Source organism: Tamandua tetradactyla, chromosome 7 (assembly GCF_023851605.1).
Source record: "Tamandua tetradactyla isolate mTamTet1 chromosome 7, mTamTet1.pri, whole genome shotgun sequence".
NCBI classification, from domain to species: domain Eukaryota; kingdom Metazoa; phylum Chordata; class Mammalia; order Pilosa; family Myrmecophagidae; genus Tamandua; species Tamandua tetradactyla.
In genome coordinates, this window is record NC_135333.1 from 118,253,976 (window position 1) to 118,268,790 (window position 14,815).

A 14,815-nucleotide genomic window follows, 5' to 3' on the forward strand; every position below is an offset into this window, starting at 1 on the left:
AAAATAATTCTCTATAAATTCCAAAGTGTTGAAATGATTCATTGTAATTCTTCTGACCATAAGGAAATGAAGCTAGAAATCAATAGCAGGAGGAGAAATGGAAAATTCACAAATATATGAAAATTAAACAATATATAACCAACCAACCAATTGAGTGAAGAAGAAATCAGTGGGAAATTAAGCTATATCTTGATGTGAAAGAAAATGTAAATACAACATACCACAACTTATGGAATAAAGGAAATGAAGTTCTAAGACAGAAACTTACAACTTTAAATATTTATATTAAAGTAGGAAGAAAGATCTCAAAGCAGAAACCTAACATCATAAATAGAAGATCTCGAAAAAGAAGAGCAAATTAAATGCTAAGCCAGTACAAGGAAAGAAATAACACAGATTGGAATGGAGATAAGTGAATTATCAATAGAGAGAATCAATGAAAGCAGTTTTTTAAAAATACAATCAACAAATTATTAGCTAAATTAACAAATTAAAAAAAGGAAGGACACAAGTGACTTACAGCAAATAATGGGGGACATTACTACTAATCCAAAGAAATAAAAGGGTAAAAGGGCTTTGGATCAATATGGTGATGCAAACAGCTATGGAAAACCTCTCCCAGAGACTGGGGGGGAAGAAAAAGGACAATTCTCACTTGTTCAGAACCCTGAAGAAAAGAATCCCACAAATGTTGAGTCAAAGAAAAATTAAAATATCCAATTGGAAATTTCCATCTCAGACTGGACAGTCCTTCCTCCTCCCCCTCACTTGGTCCCACACAACTAAGGAATTGCACAGAAGCAGCAGCCAGGATCCTTCCCACTTCCCACCAGGGATACAGACTATAACATCTCTCACAGCAGTGACACAGGTCTCCACCCATATCCAGACACAGGACCCAAGTCCAAAGAGACCCACTGCAAGAATTAAGTTGTGGGGGAGGGTGGAATACAAAAGAGCAGTAGAGAGAAATTTTCAAAATGGAGGATAAGGGAGGGAGTTGCAAAATCTTCCCCAAATGCAGCAAGAAGCATGGCATAAAATACACAAATCAACTGTTTGGGGACCCAGGGGACAGGGGAGGAGATTTCAAGGCCCAGGTCAATGAGGGATAAAGAGTCTGAGGAACCGTGGACAGAATCTGTGTTTCCAGACTTAGGTCCTGGTGCTCATCCCACATCCTTGAGGGAAACAGTAGCAGGTGGCCTATTCCTTGTCTTGGAGACAGCTGCAGACTGGGGCAGCTGGGGGAATCCTCCACCACATGTAAAGTGGGGGACACAACTGCCCATTGAGCCAGATTTTGGTTGGTGAAGTGACAGCAGAAGAACCCCACAGTTTCAACCCCACCCAGTCAAGCACTGCCTGGGCTCCAGAGTAAACAGTTTCTGAGTATGATTAAGTCACTGAATAGTGCCATCAGTTGGGCAGGCCAGGAAGTACACCAGAATTGCAGGGCTTTTCAGAACCTCTACAGATCCTATCCCAGGCCCATTAGAGCTGGTCTATAACCCCTGTATGGGAAAACAGGCCTTGTTTTGGCTGAGAAATATGGATAACCCAACTGTCAAAGCAGTGCCTAAAACAAACTCAGATCTTGCTGGCCAGTGGAAAGCAGAGAACTTTTGGGCCAGCTCTGGCTGAGAATGTTGAAACTCTTAGTCCCTCAACTGAAGATCTTTCCACATTGGAGCCTGGGGATAACTGGACACATTGTGCCCACAGGCAGAGTCTTTGCCAAGGTGCACAGTGCCTACTCCCTACTCCCAGGGTTGGCAGGTTCTTGTGCACATGGAGGACTGAAACCTTGACTGAACTGGTGTCTGATTGAGTCCTGTTCTAGGGGGTTACCACAGTCAGGAAGAGGTAAGGTTGTGCGGAAGAAGTGGTACATGACCACCATCGCTGGCAAGACAGAGAAAGTGCAGTCTGGCAAGCTGATTTTCTGCCCAGTTTCTAATAGACTTAGGAAAAGTCTTTCACCTGCTATATGAGGCACCAGGCTTGGTTTCACTAGGAATTACTGACAACCAAGTGTCAAGGAAGACATACAATGCAAACCCAAGCTATTACAAAATCTTAGATAAGTGAGAAAAATCAAATTCAAAATAACCTTATCAAGATAGTCAAATACCTAGAAATCAGCAAAAAAAATCATAAAGCATATGAAAAATGAGAAGATATGACCAAAAAAAAGGACCAAATTAAAAAGCCAGATGAGACATAGAATTTGAACAAATAATCAAAGATGTTCACATAAATCTCCTAAATAACTTCAATGAGTTGGCTAAAGAGATAAAAGATATCAAAAATGCACTAGAAAAGCGTAAAGAAGAATTTGAAATAATAAATAGAAAAATAGTAGATCCTACAGAAGTGAAAGATACTGTAGATTAAATAAAAAATATAGGAGAAATACTCAATAGCAGATTTGAAGAGTGAGAAGAAACAATAAGCAAACTAGAAAACAGAGCAACTGAATTTTAATGCACACACACAAAATATAAATCAGATGGAAAAAATTGAACTGGATCTCAGGGAAATGATTGACAACATAAAGCACAGAAATATAAGAATCATTGATGTCCCAGAAGGAGAAGAGAAGAAGAAAGAACTTGGAAGATTATTTGAGAAGATAATGGGAGAGACTTCCTAAACCCTGTCTAAGACATAAATATTAATAACTTTCTCTGTTGTCACCAGCACTGCTTGCTGCTCCTCCTTGCAGTACCTTGGCTATAGCATTCATGTTTGTGACCTTCTGCTATATGCTGGTGATGCTGCTCACTGCTGAGCTTATTTTTTTTTCTCCATCTGTCACATTATAGCATTGATGAACTGAAGGCTGATTACAAGAATCCTTTAGACCAGTGTAATACCCTGAACTCGCTTGTACTTCCAGAGAACCTCATCAATGCTTTCTTCAGTGTCATGTTTCTTTGTGCAGCCGAATGGCTCACAATGGGTCTCAATATGCCCCTCTTGGCATATCATATTTGGAGGTATATGAGTAGACCAGTGATGAGTGGACCAGGACTCTATGATCCTACAACCATCACAAATGCAGATATTCTAGCATATTTTCAGAAAGTAGGATGGTGCAAATTATCTATGTATCTCCTAACATTTTTTTACTACCTGTACAGCATGATCTATGTTTTGGTGAGCTCTTAGAACATATAGAAGAATTGATCCAGTTAAGTACATGCAAAAGCCACCAAATGAAGGGATTCTATCCAGCATGGTCCTGTTTCCAAGAGTAGACTATAGAATCAGATTAGTTATTTTAAAACAATGATTCCTTATTTTAAACATGTTTCCACATTTTTTTGCTTGTGAAAAGACTGTTTTCATGTATTATACATGGATAAAGAATTAAAATGGAATTATACATAAATTAATATAAAATGATTACCTCTGGTGTTGACAGGTTTGAACTTGCATTCCTTAAAGACCAGCCATAATCCTCTGAATGATTGCATTAATTACTGACTGCCCTTAGTCCATTGGAAGCTTTTGTTCATAGGAACTTGTAGGGCTCATTTTGGTTTTATTGAAATGCCACTTACTTATAAATTAGCTGTAGATATCATGTGCTCTTGATTAACTGAAAATGTATACCTGACCTGTGGAAAACTTCATGAGTTTCCTTGTCTGTCATGTAGATGATTATGTATGAATACATTTACAGAAATAAGAATGTGATTTTTCCTCTTTGACTTGAATAGGATCCCTATATATTACATGAGTGAGAGATTTCCCACATTTCCATCAGAGTGATATACTTGCTTTAATTCTTAAGCATAAATGAATATGATATAAAAATATATATTGAATTACTTGTGAAGAATGCATTTAAAGCTATTTTAAATGTGTTTTTTATTTGTAAGACATTATTTATTAAGAAATGGATTATTATATTTATTGTTCTAATCTGGTGGTAAAGATATTCTTAAGAATTTACAAGTATCTTAGATTATAAAATCTGAATGAGAGAGAACATTGTATAATCATCCTGCTGTTCCTTTAGTGCAATACAATAAAATTCTGAAATTAATAAAAAAGACATAAGTATTCATATCACAGAATTTGAACAAACTCCATACAGGATAAATCTAAATAAAGCCTCTCTAAGACATACACTAATCAGAGTGTCAAATGCCAAAGAGAAGGAGAGAGTCCTGAAAGTAGTGAAAGAAAAGCAAATTACCACCCACATAGGTACCACATAAGACTAAGCGCTGACTGAGTACATCGGGCACCATGGAGGTGAGAAGTCAATATATCTTAAATATATTTAAGATTCTGAAAGAGAAAAATCCCCTGCAAAGCTATCCTTTGCTGGTGAAATGAGGGAGAGTTTACAATTTTCAAAGATAAACAAATGTTGAGAGAATTTGTTAACAAGAGACCTGCCCTACAAGAAATACTAAAGAGAGTTCTGTTGGCTGAAGAAAAAGACAGAAGGGAGAGGTCTAGAGGAGGTCGCAGAATCAAAGAGGATTAAAAGATAAAAAGAGAAAGAAAAAATAGATCTGATGAATAAATACCAAAGGATAAGATGGTTGAATCAATAACTGCTTTTACAGTAATAACATTGAATGTTAAGGAATTAAACTCTTCACTTAAAAGACAGAAATTGTAAGAATGGATTAAAAAATATGGTTCATCTATAGGCTGTCTACAACTCATCTTAGACCCAAAGATACAAATAGGTTGAAGGTTAAAGAATGGAGAAAGATATTCTACACAAGTAATAACCAAAGAAACCTGGAGTAGCTTTATTAATAACCAGCAGAATAGACTTTAAATGTAAAGTTACCATGTGTGCCAAGGAGCAATTCACTAAGAAGAAATAATCATAAATGTTTATGCACTCGATCAAGGAGCCCCCAAAGTATAGGAGGCAAACATTGACAAAACTGAAGGCAGCAATGGATATTTCTAAAATAATAGTGAGAGAATTCAAAACAATGGTCTCTTCTATAGATAGAACAACCAAACAGAGGATCATAAGGAAATAGAGAACATAAATGATATGATAAATGATTTAGAACTAACATACATATATACCCCAAAATATCAGGGTAAAGATTCTTCACAAATGCTCATGGAACATTACCCAGAATAGACCATATGCTGGAGCATAAAACAGGTCTTAATAATTTTGTAAAGATTGAAATTATTCAATTCACTTTTTCAGATCACAATGGGATGAAGGTGGAAACCAGTAACCACTGAAGAACTAGAACTTTTTACCAATATATGGAGGTTAAACAACATGCTCTTAAATAATCAGTGGGTCAAAGAAGAAATTGCAAGATAACTTAATAAGTATCTATATATGAATGAAAATGGAAATACAACATATCAAAACCTATGGGATGCAGTAAAGACAGTACTGAGATGGAAATTTATAGCTCTAAAATACTACATTAAGAAGCAGGAAATAGCTAAAACCAAAGACCTAACTGAACAACCAATGAAACTAGAGAAAGAGAAGCAAATGAACTCTAAAGAAAGTAGAAGAGAAGAAATAGCAAAGATCAAATTGGAAATAAATGAATTGGAGAACCAAAAATAAAAAATAGAATCAATAAATACAAAAGATGGTTCTTTGAGAAGATCAGCAAGATTGACAAACCATTAGCAAGACTAACAAAGTGAAAAAGAGAGTATATGCAAATAAAATGAATCAGAAATGGAGGGTGGTCATTACCATGCACTCCAAAAGAATAAAAAATAATTTTAAGAATTACTATGAACAACTGTATACCAACAAACTAGACAAGTTAGACTTAATGGACAATTTCCTAAACACATGAATAGTCTGTACCGACTTGAGAAGAAATAGAAGACCTCAACAAACCAATCACAAGTAAGGAGATTCAATCAGACACCTAAAACCTTCTAATAAAAGAAGCTCAGGGCCAGATGACTTCACATGGGAATTTTACCAAACATTCCCAGAAGGACTAACACCATTCCAGCTTAAAATCTTCCAAAAATTTGAAGAAAAGAGAACACTACCTAATGCCTGCTATAGAACTGTCATCATTCCAAAGTAAAAATCTGATAAAGATACTATAAGAAGGGAAAACTACAGACCAATCTCTAGTAATGGATATAGATGCAAAAGTTCTCAACAAAATACTTGCAATTCCAATCCCATAGCACATTACAAACAATTATGCACCATGACGAACTCGGGGTTGATTTCAGGAATGCAAGGGTAGTTCGACACAAGAAAATAATCAATGTATTACAACACATTGACAAATTAAAAGGTAAAAATCAAATGATCATCTCAATTGACATGGAAAAGGTATGCAACAAAACTCAGATTCCTTTTCTGATAGAAACACTTCAAAAGGTAGAAGTCGAAGGAAAAAAACCTTAATATGATAAAGGATATACATAAAAATGCACAGCAAACATTGTTCTCAGTGGTGAGAGACTGAAAACCTCCCCCCAAAATTGGAAATGAAGCAAAGATGCCCACTGTCCCCACTGTTATTCAACATTGTGCTAGAAGTTCTAGCTAGGGCAATTAGGCAAGAAAAAGATATAAAAAGCATTCAGATCAGAAAGTGTGCCTGTTTGAAGCACTTATGTACCCCAGAAAAGCCATGTCTTTTTTCCTGATCCAATCTTTGGAGGGCAGTTATATTCCTTTTAATCCTGTCTCTATATTGTAGGGTAGAAACTTTGGATTGTTTCTACGGAGAGTGACACACCCAATTTGAATTGTGACCTCTTGATTACATGGTGACTCTTCCTGTTCAAGGTAGGTCTTGATTAATTTACTGGAGACCTTTAAAAGAGGAAATACTTTGGAGAAAACTCAGAGCTGAGAGAGATGCAGAAATTTAAAGATGCTTGGAATGCAAACAGAAATAGCAGGTGTCTAAACATGGACATTTGGAGATGCAGAGCCCAATAGACATCATACATGTCCCTTCCCATGAAAAGCTAAGCAAGCCAGAATCCAGAGTTTTGTTCCAGAGTTGCTAAGTGAAGGCTCACAGATGCTTAGTGAGGAAACCACTGGCATCAGAAGCTGGAAGCAATGGAATCAGGAACAAAGACAAAAACACATCAGCCACATACTTCTCATGTGACAGGCATTGCCCTTTCTTCAGACAAGGTGTCTTTTTCTAGAGTCCGTAGAGCATGAACTTGTAACTTAATGAGTTTCCTTTTTAAAAGCTGCTGCATTTCTTGTATATTGCATTCTGGCAGTAGTGATAAATATGAACTATGACCACATGACCAGTTACAGAAATGAGGAATGTGATTCTACAAACATTTCCACCTTTTCACTGTTTCTTCAGGCAGCCAGGCTTTCCAATGGAGTTGATCAAGACCCTTCATCAGAGCATCCAGCCTCACAGTCTGCCTTAAAGATTTTGGATTCTTGCATACCCATGATTGTGTGAGACACTTTTATAAATCTAATATTTACAGATATCTCTTATTGATTCTATTTCCCTAGAGAACCTGACTAATACAGAAAGGAAGAATAAAATTCTCATTATTTGCAGATTACATGATCCTATATTTGGAAAATCCTGAGAAATCTATGACAGAATTACTTGAGCTAATAAACAAATTCGGCAAAATAGCAGGATACAAGACTAGCATGCAAAAATCAGTAGAGTTTCTATACACTGGTTATGACCTAACTGAGAAGGCAATTAAGAAAAAATTCCACTCACAATAGCAACGAAAAGAATCAAATACCTAGGAATAAATTTAATCAGGGATATAAAATGTCTGTACACATAAAACTACAAAACATTGCTAAAATAAATCAAAGAAGACCTAAATAAGTGGAAAGACATTCTGTGTTCATGGTCAGGAGAGCTAAATGTATCATTATATCAATTCTACCCAAATTGATCTATAGATTCAAAGCAGTACCAATCAAAATTCAATCAAACTATTTTGTAGACTTTCCAAAGTTAGTTATTAAATTTATTTGGAAGGGAAAGGACCTTGAATAGCAAAAAGCATCATAAGAAAGAGCAAAGTAGGAAGACGTATACTTCCTAACTTTAAAATTTATTATAAAGCCACAGTAGTCAATACAGCATGATATTGGCACAAAGATAGATATATTGATCAATGGAATTGAATTGAGAGTTCAGAAGTAGAGCATCAGATCTATGGTCAGTTGATTTTTCATAAGGTCTCTAAATCTGCTGAACTGGAACAGAATAGTCTCTTTGATAAATTGATCTGGGAGAACTGCATATCCATATCCAAAGAAATGAAAGAGGACCCCTACCTCATACCCTATTCAGAAATTCACTCAAAGTACATAAAAGGCCTAAATATAAGAGCCAGTACTGTTAAACTCCTAGAAAAGAATATTACAAAACATCTTCAAAACCTAGTGATAGGAGATAGCTGCTTAGACTTTACATCCAAAGCACATGCAGTGAAAGAAAAAATAGATAAATTGGAACTCCTCAAGACTGAACATTTCTGTACTCCAAAGGACTTTGTCAGACAGGTGAAAAGGCAGCCAACTCAATGGGAGAGAATATCTTGTAACCATATATCTAATAAAGGTCTGATATCAAGTATATATAAAGATATCTTACAACACAATGACAGAAGGACAAACAAGCAATTTTAAAATGGGCTAAAGATATGAATAGACATTTTTCCAAAGAGTAAATACAAATTGCTGAAAAGTACATGAAGAGATGTTCATCTTCATTAGCTATTAGAGAAAAGCAAATCAAAACCATAGTGAGATATCATCTCACACCAATAAAAATGACTGCTATTAAACAAAGAGGAAACTACAAATGTTGGAGAGGATGTAGAGAAATAGGAACACTTATTCACTGCTGGTGGGAATGTAAAATGGTGCAACCACTGTGGAAGACAGTTTGCTGGTTCCTCAGAAAAGTAAATATTGTGTTGCCCTACAACGAAGCAATTCTGCTACTGCATAAATACCCAGAAGATCTAAAAGCAGGCTCATGAACAGACATTTGTGCACCAATATTCATAGTGGCATAATTCAAAATTACCAAGAGATGGGAACAATCCAAGAGCCAACGGACAGATGAGTGGATAAACAAAATGTGGTATATTCACACAATGGAATATTATGCTTTAGTAAGAAGGAATGAGGTCCTGAAGCACATGAGAACATGGATGAACATTGAGGACATAATACTGAGTGAAATAAGCCAGACACAAAAGGTCAGATATTGTATTATTTCACTAATATGAACTAACTAGAACATGTAAGCTCAGACCTAGAGACAGATAGAAGGAAGAGAAGTGGAAGCTGTTATCAAGTATGTGCAGAATTGTTAATGAGTTTGAATTTAAATATTTGGGAATGGACAGAGGTGATAGTAGTTTGCTGTTGGTATTATAAATAATGTTTCATACTGTAGGTGAATTTGATTGAAAGCAGTTGCTTAAAGTCATGTTTGTCACTGATTAACACTGCAAAAATAAATTCTTGCCTGAACTACTACAAATGTAAAAATAAAAATAAAAAAGTAATTATTGATGGTATATGGGCAAAAATATAGCTATTGCGAACTGGGAATATATATTAGGGCATCCTCTTGCTTTAAGAATATGTTTCTATTAAATTCACTTGCAAGATATTGCCACTGAGAGGGTGAGCTTGCCAAACTACATCTACACACTGTGTGTAATGGTGATAGTTTAATAAAATCAAAGGCAAAAGCAGGTTGGATGTGTGTTAAATTCTCCAGTAGTTAAGAATCAAATGTTGTCTCACAGTTGAAGTATAGCAAACAAGTATTTGGATTTGGGCATTCAAATTGCTTCTGAATGGGATTATATAATTATAGGCATATTTTCTAATTCTCAATTGATTTAATTTTTCCATTTTTCTATTTAGTTCATAATTTAGTTAGATGACTTAACTTTGGCAATCAGAATATCTTTTAAAAAGATGGGAAATTATTGTTGAACTCAAAAAAGAAAAAGAAGTGATTTCTTAGCTTGTTTTTAATAATTATTTAAATATTAGTTTTGCTGGTCTTGGTGCTTACTTAAGTTACTAATTTCTTTTTGCATGGGCAGGCACTAGGAATCAAACCTGGGTCTCCAGCATGGCAGGTGTGAACTCTCTTGGCCTACCCATTAAGTTACTGATTTTTATATAGCTAAGACCTTCATTAAACATCTTAACTAAAGAAAAGAATTCTCTAAAGAAAACAAACTTCAATTTTTTCTATTTCAAAAAATCATTAGAAGAATAAATGAAAAACAAAAACCAAACAAAATCATTAGAACACATGCTATTGGTATAGCTGTTTATCAATAATAAAAGCAATATATCATATTTTATATTTCATACCACATTGATTTGCTCATTATTAACACTATTGATTACATTTGCAGAAGTAATTAGACCCATTGATAAGTTATATTTTTTATTTTTCATATACCCATGTGTTAGTCATATCAATATTATGACTCATGCAGTATTATGTAGCAATTCACCTGCAATCCAGATACCAGGATAAATTTGCTTCACTCTTGTTCACACATTTTCAAAGGTCAACAAACATTAAAAACACATGTGTATTCCCTATTATTAATCACAAACATATGTAAGGTAAAGATTGACAACAATGATAAGAGAAAAAGACAAATTCATGATATAAGCTGGAATCTTTAACACATTTTTCAGTGATTCAACCATTCACATTTGGAGTTATAGTTTCATGAGAGAAATCATATTTATAAAGATGTTATTAATGCTGCCAGAAATGTAGTATATCAGAAATGAGTTGCTTTTTTAAAAGGGAATTTATTGAGTTATAAGTTTACAGTTCTAAGTCCAAAAAAATGTCCAAACTAAGGCATCCAGAGAAACATATTTTGAATCAATACAGGGCCAGTGATGTTAAGGATTTCTCTCTCAGCTAGGAACACATGTGTTGACTGCCATTAGCTTTCTCTCCAAGCTTCTCATTTCAAATGGTATTTCCAGGGGCATTTTCTTTCTGCATCTCCAGGTATCTTTCTGTGTCAGCTCTTAGCTCTTTCTGAAATGATTTCCTCTTAAAGGACTCCAGTAAATGACCCATCCTGAATGGATGGAGACGCATCTGCATGGAAACCACTTAATCAAAAGGTCCCACCACCAATTGAGTGGTTCAAATCTCCATGGAAACAATCTAATCAAGTATTTAATCAGGAGTAAAGAATAGGCTTTTCTGGGGTACACAACAGTTTCAAACTGGTACAGATGTCAACTGAAAAAGAAAAACGTTAATCATGTATCTGGTTTCATATTCGGTTTCTTAATAAGATTGCAAGGGCACAGGTTTTGTTTGTCCCAATTGTGCATATTATGACAATACTTTTCATTTTCATTTATTTTTTTAGGTCCTTCCAGTCTCCTCTTTCTTTGCTTTTCCCCATACTGAAATGCTTAACTTTCACAATAGAGAAATAGTATTTTATGCAGGCCTCTGATTATATGTATTTTAATGTAAGAAGAAGCATTTCAAAGGAATAGTTCTTTGCACTTTAAATGATCTCATATTTGGAACAAGCATTTTAAAATTCAAAGTGTGTCTTTGGTTTGTCTTTCTTGTATTAGAGCAAATCAAAGCATTTCTAAGCAATTAAAAAGATTACTTAGGCAGAGGGTTTCCTGAATTGGTACAAGGAACATTTTCCCTGGAATTAGAGTATAAACTTGTTTTACTTCTGTTGCATTGCTTCGAGCTATGGACGGAGCCCGGAGGGAATGATTTGTGTTTTTGTCAACCCAGTCAACCTCTCAGCTTTTCTCAGCAGCATTCAGCCTTCAGAATCTGTTTCAGGCATATTTTATTGAATTCTTCTGTCCACAATTTCTGCTTTTCTCCTCCTCAAATCACTTCTCCTCACTAATTTAGCAACCAGATTTCCAACCTTATTTTTGTGTTCTTTGAGTTTTTGATACATGTGACTTGCCAGACAACTTCCAAGAATAAATTGATACATATGAACCAATTTTGTAAGCAAATTAGAAGAATCTTACTTTCTCTTTGGTATTTAACACTGTCCATTTCATAAACCTACCAGCTAAAGCCATAAATGGTTTTCTCTGGTATTCCATTAGCTACTGGGAATGGGACTCAGGAAGATCCTTCTTTGTGTCCAAAGATTCACATTCATAAAAACAAAAAGAAAAAAATAAAAGCAAAAGTGAAAAAAAATTCACATTCAATTAGCTGCTCTCAGGGAGCCACTCCATAGAAGAATATCTTGAAAATGAATTCTTACCAAGTAGTTAAAAGCCACTTAATAAATTGCCCCTTTAGTATGTTTTCATATTTATTAGTGGGAAGTGATTGTTAAATGAGCTATTAGGCCTAATTTATGGATATAGGGAAACCATATCTGCCTAAATTGTAACCAATATGTGTGTTCTCAATTGAGAATTAAAAATGCATTAGGTTACTTTCTTTCTCTTCTCCCCTATTACTCAATAATCAATATTCATTCATTCCAATATGCATAAATTGTGCACCTATTTTTACAGAGCATAATATCAGAGACTAGAAACCCACTCCCGTGCAAATTGCTCCATCAAGGAATGTTCAGACTATCAGTGAGAGATAACATTTCATTTTATTGCATGTTCAATGGCATAGTAACATGAAGTAACAGTGAAAATGTAACTTTGGGTTTAGGCAGTAACTACTCCAAACTTGTTCTTTAACAATCACTCTTCTTTTATATGACAGCTATTCATATTTTCCTATCTTTGCTTGGTTTTCCTAGGTTCTTTTCTTTCTATTAAAGTTGGCAGTGTCAGCTTTAACCATAAGTTGAGTTGGCAAGGTGCATTGTTCAGCATTCACAAACATGACTACACAACAGGGTAACCCACTTTGGCTTGTTAAATAAGTGGTTTACTGAAGAGATGGTATGTTACCAAGTACTACGAAGCCACAGAACAAACTCAGTGATAGGTCAGTTTCATTCTCCTACTTCTTATTCTCCTCCATCTATCTCTCCCTCCCTCTGTTCCTCCTTTGCTCCCTCCCTCCCTCCCTCCCTCCCTCCCTCCATTTTAGTATATCTTATATTACTTCCATTTTAGAGTATCTTATATCTTTGTATTGGCTACTGACTTTCTTATTCTAGCCCTTTCTATCTTAGAAAGTTCTTAGTTTCTAAATTTACTGTCTGTTTCTCCTTATGAAAACACTTCTTTTCTAATTTTCATAGGAATGACTTTTGAATTCAATTATATTAGCATTTGAAAACTCATTAATTTAATGTGCTAAATAGCTTATATAATCACATTTTAAATTACGAAGGTTGTTCAATCAACGTTACTTCTAACATTGCAGGTAGACTTATGGCAGATACTTTGGATATGACTGCTTTGTTTTGCTCTTTGTCTGCCTGCAACCATAAAGCATTATCTTTCTCTTCGAAGGAACAGAGGTTGTCCTGAGAGCTTAAGAATTGCTTTTGTTTGGATGAATTAAACTTTGAAAAGTTTTATTAAATAAATAATAAACTTTACCACTTTCCCTCCATAAGTAGTGTTGTGAGTTATCATTGATAGACCTTGACAACTTAATCAATGAAACCTACCAATTATCACTGTCATTTTGGGAGCTTTAAGAGTGATGGGAATTCAATTTTTGTGCTTCATAGACTCCCTATTTAATGAATTGTCATATACAGTTCAGACACTCTGACCTCACTTATCTTTGGAACAATTCTCATTCAGTCTATTTGGGACAGAGGCTGCCCAAAGCCTGTGATAATTGAGATTCAAGAAGAGTCTGGATGCCTCTTACCCCAGATATAACAAAAAGGATTAAAATAACAGATGGATAATAAGGTGATACTCCCTGCAAGACAATTTCTAATACTGACATTATTTGATTTTATGGCACTAGTGGATATTTTGTGGAGGAGGTATTTTTTCCTCTACCCTTCATATTGTGCTGCTTAAGTAGTAACAGTTTCCTCAACTGATATTTATGCCTGATCTTTGCAAAGAATAAAGTGACCATGGTAGGAAAATTCTAATTTTATGTTCATTCAAAATAAAACACATCAGAAGTGACTGTTAATTTTCTTTTTTACATTATTAATTTTAATTAACTGAGTTCCAGATTTTAGCACTGAATATATGCACCCTTTGTTTATGTTTAGAAAATGGAAAAATACTGCAATAATTACATACTTACTTTTCTGACAGTGCTTCAGTATCCTTGATGGAACCACAATGAAGAGCATTACACTGATGAGCAATTTATGTATACTCTGATTCCACTCTTATAGTCAACCTAACTCTACTTCCATCTCTCCCATGACCCCAAACACACACCACACCACAGCAAGCACACACATACCTTCATATAGGCAAGCCCAACAATGGACAGAACACAATTAGATTTTCATTGTTCCTGATATGATGAGAACAGTGTCAACTGCCTCTTTCATTGCTAAGTCTAAAAAAATGGCATCAGATCTTAGATGTCCCAGCAGCACACTTTGAGTTCAAAGGAAAAAGAGAGTGGTACAGAGAAAAAGGAACTTCTTGCTCTGATGTGTCAGAGGAGCACATTTGATCCTCATTGGCAGATGTGGAACAAGCAGCTATATGGTGCCTCATGGGAACATAGGCTCAGGCACAATAAAGACTTTCAGTAAATGACTTTGCTTTATTACTTAAAAGGAGTCCAAGAGATCAGTGCAAGATATTCCCTCATGGCCAGACTCCCCCAGGAGGCCAACTGCTTGGGTTAAGGTTGATGGAGAGGAGGGACCCTATGCTGACAAT

General features: G+C 35.3%; 2 pseudogenes; one reads left to right on the forward strand and one right to left on the reverse strand.

The window, feature by feature from the left end:
- Nucleotides 1-14,815, reverse strand: part of LOC143690615 (52 kDa repressor of the inhibitor of the protein kinase pseudogene) — a 427,237-nt pseudogene that overhangs the window by 119,441 nt on the left and 292,981 nt on the right.
- LOC143690231 (protein cornichon homolog 1 pseudogene) lies at nt 1,105-3,174 on the forward strand (annotated as a pseudogene).